Source organism: Schistocerca gregaria, unplaced genomic scaffold, assembly GCF_023897955.1.
Source record: "Schistocerca gregaria isolate iqSchGreg1 unplaced genomic scaffold, iqSchGreg1.2 ptg000920l, whole genome shotgun sequence".
In the NCBI taxonomy this organism is placed as follows: domain Eukaryota; kingdom Metazoa; phylum Arthropoda; class Insecta; order Orthoptera; family Acrididae; genus Schistocerca; species Schistocerca gregaria.
This window is the reverse complement of record NW_026062277.1, coordinates 267,501-272,500: the sequence shown is the minus strand read 5'-3', so window position 1 is coordinate 272,500 and position 5,000 is coordinate 267,501. Positions and strand designations below refer to the sequence as shown.

The following is a 5,000-nucleotide window of genomic DNA, read 5'->3' as shown; positions in this document are numbered from 1 at the left end:
TAGTCTCAGATGGAGTTTACCACCCACTTGGAGCTGCACTCTCAAGCAACCCGACTCGAAGGAGAGGTCCCGCCGACGCTCGCACCGGCCGCTACGGGCCTGGCACCCTCTACGGGCCGTGGCCTCATTCAAGTTGGACTTGGGCTCGGCGCGAGGCGTCGGGGTAGTGGACCCTCCCAAACACCACATGCCACGACAGGCGGCAGCCTGCGGGGTTCGGTGCTGGACTCTTCCCTGTTCGCTCGCCGCTACTGGGGGAATCCTTGTTAGTTTCTTTTCCTCCGCTTAGTAATATGCTTAAATTCAGCGGGTAGTCTCGCCTGCTCTGAGGTCGTTGTACGAGGTGTCGCACGCCACACCGCCAGCCGGCTGTGCACGCTACCGAGAAAGTACCGGTATGCGAACCGCCAGGCGACGGGCGCGCATCGCACGTTTAAGGAGACGCGGCCGGCCACACAGGCGACCACGACACTCCCACGTCTCCGAAGCGGGACAAACGCCGCGCGCTTCAGTATACGTAGCCGACCCTCAGCCAGACGTGGCCCGGGAACGGAATCCATGGACCGCAATGTGCGTTCGAAACGTCGATGTTCATGTGTCCTGCAGTTCACATGTCGACGCGCAATTTTCTGCGTTCTTCATCGACCCACGAGCCGAGTGATCCACCGTCCTGGGTGATCTTTTCCTTTTCAGTCTCCCACTGTCTCTTTCAAGACAGTAGCATTTGCGGGACTGAGGCGTCTGACGGCCCCTGTTCCACTATTTTTTTTGTGTCCAACGGCCTCACAGCCGATGGGCGTCGTACGGCTCCACACCGGAGCGGACAGGCACTCGGGCGAACGTCATTCAAAACCGGCGCCAGGCGCCAGGTACCGCAGGCCAGCCGCTCCAGAGCTTCAGCGCTCGTACCACACAACAACAACAACACTTCCGCTAGTTTTGAGAGGCACGCGTGGTTCCGCACGCGGCGCACGGCCACTGCCGTACAGGTAGCGTGTTGCGCGACACGACACGCACATCGAAAGACATGCAGTCTAGTCGGTAATGATCCTTCCGCAGGTTCACCTACGGAAACCTTGTTACGACTTTTACTTCCTCTAAATGATCAAGTTTGGTCATCTTTCCGGTAGCATCGGCAACGACAGAGTCGATGCCGCGTACCAGTCCGAAGACCTCACTAAATCATTCAATCGGTAGTAGCGACGGGCGGTGTGTACAAAGGGCAGGGACGTAATCAACGCGAGCTTATGACTCGCGCTTACTGGGAATTCCTCGTTCATGGGGAACAATTGCAAGCCCCAATCCCTAGCACGAAGGAGGTTCAGCGGGTTACCCCGACCTTTCGGCCTAGGAAGACACGCTGATTCCTTCAGTGTAGCGCGCGTGCGGCCCAGAACATCTAAGGGCATCACAGACCTGTTATTGCTCAATCTCGTGCGGCTAGAAGCCGCCTGTCCCTCTAAGAAGAAAAGTAATCGCTGACAGCACGAAGGATGTCACGCGACTAGTTAGCAGGCTAGAGTCTCGTTCGTTATCGGAATTAACCAGACAAATCGCTCCACCAACTAAGAACGGCCATGCACCACCACCCACCGAATCAAGAAAGAGCTATCAATCTGTCAATCCTTCCGGTGTCCGGGCCTGGTGAGGTTTCCCGTGTTGAGTCAAATTAAGCCGCAGGCTCCACTCCTGGTGGTGCCCTTCCGTCAATTCCTTTAAGTTTCAGCTTTGCAACCATACTTCCCCCGGAACCCAAAAGCTTTGGTTTCCCGGAGGCTGCCCGCCGAGTCATCGGAGGAACTGCGGCGGATCGCTGGCTGGCATCGTTTATGGTTAGAACTAGGGCGGTATCTGATCGCCTTCGAACCTCTAACTTTCGTTCTTGATTAATGAAAACATACTTGGCAAATGCTTTCGCTTCTGTTCGTCTTGCGACGATCCAAGAATTTCACCTCTAACGTCGCAATACGAATGCCCCCGCCTGTCCCTATTAATCATTACCTCGGGTTCCGAAAACCAACAAAATAGAACCGAGGTCCTATTCCATTATTCCATGCACACAGTATTCAGGCGGGCTTGCCTGCTTTAAGCACTCTAATTTGTTCAAAGTAAACGTGCCGGCCCACCGAGACACTCAACAAAGAGCACCCTGGTAGGATTTAAACGGGGTCCGCCTCGGGACGCGAAAGCACCCCTTCGGCTCGCCCCACCGGCAGGACGTCCCACGATACATGCCAGTTAAACACCGACGGGCGGTGAACCAACAGCGTGGGACACAAATCCAACTACGAGCTTTTTAACCGCAACAACTTTAATATACGCTATTGGAGCTGGAATTACCGCGGCTGCTGGCACCAGACTTGCCCTCCAATAGATACTCGTTAAAGGATTTAAAGTGTACTCATTCCGATTACGGGGCCTCGGATGAGTCCCGTATCGTTATTTTTCGTCACTACCTCCCCGTGCCGGGAGTGGGTAATTTGCGCGCCTGCTGCCTTCCTTGGATGTGGTAGCCGTTTCTCAGGCTCCCTCTCCGGAATCGAACCCTGATTCCCCGTTACCCGTTACAACCATGGTAGGCGCAGAACCTACCATCGACAGTTGATAAGGCAGACATTTGAAAGATGCGTCGCCGGTACGAGGACCGTGCGATCAGCCCAAAGTTATTCAGAGTCACCAAGGCAAACGGACCAGACAAGCCAATCCGATTGGTTTTGATCTAATAAAAGCGTCCCTTCCATCTCTGGTCGGGACTCTGTTTGCATGTATTAGCTCTAGAATTACCACAGTTATCCAAGTAACGTGGGTACGATCTAAGGAACCATAACTGATTTAATGAGCCATTCGCGGTTTCACCTTAATGCGGCTTGTACTGAGACATGCATGGCTTAATCTTTGAGACAAGCATATGACTACTGGCAGGATCAACCAGGGAGCTGCGTCAACTAGAGCTGAGCAGCCGGCCGCCCGGGAGTGTGTCCCGGGGGCCCGCGCGAACACGCAAGCGTCCGCTCAATTATTCTGCAAACAGGAGGAGGCCGAGCTCCCCTGCACGATACACCTCGAAACCCTCTCAGGTCCCGGCGGCGCGCAGCGCCGTCCTAGGTACTTGGTCGGTTTCGAGAGAGGCGCAATCGCCCGGAGTTAGGCGAGTAGACGGTTTTAGTGCGAACACCCTTGCTCCCAACTGAGCTTGCCGCTGCCGACAGAGGCCCGGGAGCGTGCTGTCGTGGCATTGCCGGCGGGAGACAACACGCGCCACCTATGGTGACCGGCAGCTCCAACGCCAGCGCCACACAAGGGCAAAGCCCCACTTGGGTGCAGAAGCGAACTCTCCCAGCACAGCGCACGCGCCAACACGTCCGCACAACTGCGATACAAACCACCTGCGAGAACCGCTGGGGCGACCGAGCAGCAGACGGCGTCGCGGCGCCGAGTGCCAGGCGGCGGCGCATCCTCAACGCACACAGTCCTCAATCAGACCAGCACACTGCAGATGTCCACCGCGCTTCGCACCGGGCTCGGCTGAACCAACTTTGGCCGCCAGGCGCCGCGTGCAGGGTGCGCCGCAGCGTAGCTGCGCCGCCTGCCGGGCCCGTCGGCTGGCGCTCCTGCCACTCGGCGCCCCCCACCAGCCGGCTGTTGCGCGTGCGCCCACGCAGCGCGCGGCCAACACGCCGGGCGGCCCCCCTTCACCGGCCGGGAACAGTCCCACCAAGCCACCGCCGCGTATCGCTTCATACCCACATGGGCCTAGTCACGTGTGTGGATGTGGCGGGTACCGCTGAAACAACCGGTTAATAGCTGTACCGATCGTCGCCATCACAGATTCACCTCCAGCGTGAACAACCGCTCAACAACGGATTTCCAGTTCATTTGCGTATCTTGGGCAGTAAACGTAGATGTCCACCTACATTTGCGAATTCAACAATTCTTGCATGCCAGGATGTCATGTGTCACGACACGCTACATCAGACCACATACACACTGCGACATGTGCAGAAGAGAACACGTGGAAGGTGGCCCGCGCAAGTATGCGATGTCCCTTCCGCGATCCACTGTCAACCGGCATCTGCGGCATGTCCCAGATATGGAACGCGGTCCACCAGGGTAGCACTTTGTGTGAGGCAATACGACAAAGTCGGAATACACGCGTCACTACATCAGACGGCTCACGCTGACCTGACCTGACCTGACCTGACCTGACTCACCGCACCACCACCCCCAGCGACCCAGGGTGACATACAATGCGTTCGTACGTTCCTCCCACACGCCTCTACGGCGTACCACAGTGCAACCTAGCTGTTATTGGGAGACGAGACAAGTAGCATCGAGCACAACATATGGAAATTGAGATTCGACACCGTTGGGCACAGCCAGCGTACAGTCACACGTATCACACTACTTCACTCTGTACGTAACTACCGATGATCGGTACAGCGTGTGGGTTACGCGTACGACATCAGCGGACAATGGACACAGACCATACCACGACGTACACTGAGGGCGTCGACATCTGAATGCAACTGAACAGCTGCGAGGCTCATTTAACACTCACACGCCAGACCGACCAGCTTGAGAGGACAGAGACACAAAGAGGGGGACAGAGGGGGGGGGGGGGCCGATATAGTCCTATTGCAGTACAATTGACAGTGGATAGCGGGAATATGTGGAAAGTAAGCAACACTCGCAAGACATCTACATGAGGATAACAACGACACCAGAGATTCCGAGCAGTGAACTATGTTAGGCAAAGGGACAACGTGGGTTAGGTTAAGGGACAACGTGGGTTAGGTTAAGGGACAACGTGGGTTAGGTTAAGGGACAACGTGGGTTAGGTTAAGGGACAACGTGGGTTAGGTTAAGGGACAACGTGGGTTAGGTTAAGGGACAACGTGGGTTAGGTTAAGGGACAACGTGGGTTAGGTTAAGGGACAACGTGGGTTAGGTTAAGGGACAACGTGGGTTAGGTTAAGGGACAACGTGGGTTAGGTTAAGGG

The 5,000-nt window shown here is 56.1% G+C and overlaps 3 non-coding genes across 3 annotated transcripts in view; all 3 read right to left on the bottom strand.

The window, feature by feature from the left end:
• Nucleotides 1-334, bottom strand: part of LOC126325331 (large subunit ribosomal RNA) — a 4,222-nt gene extending 3,888 nt beyond the window's left edge. The window contains exon 1 of the ribosomal RNA XR_007560021.1: nt 1-334. This exon is cut by the window's left edge and continues 3,888 nt beyond it. This is a non-coding gene — a ribosomal RNA (large subunit ribosomal RNA).
• A 188-nt stretch (nt 335-522) lies between these two features.
• LOC126325370 (5.8S ribosomal RNA) lies at nt 523-677 on the bottom strand. Its single transcript, XR_007560055.1, has one exon. It is a non-coding gene; the product is annotated as a 5.8S ribosomal RNA (ribosomal RNA).
• Nucleotides 678-1,042: 365 nt separating this feature from the next.
• Nucleotides 1,043-2,935, bottom strand: LOC126325390 (small subunit ribosomal RNA). The gene has a single exon (XR_007560074.1). It is a non-coding gene; the product is annotated as a small subunit ribosomal RNA (ribosomal RNA).
• Nucleotides 2,936-5,000: the final 2,065 nt, after the last annotated feature.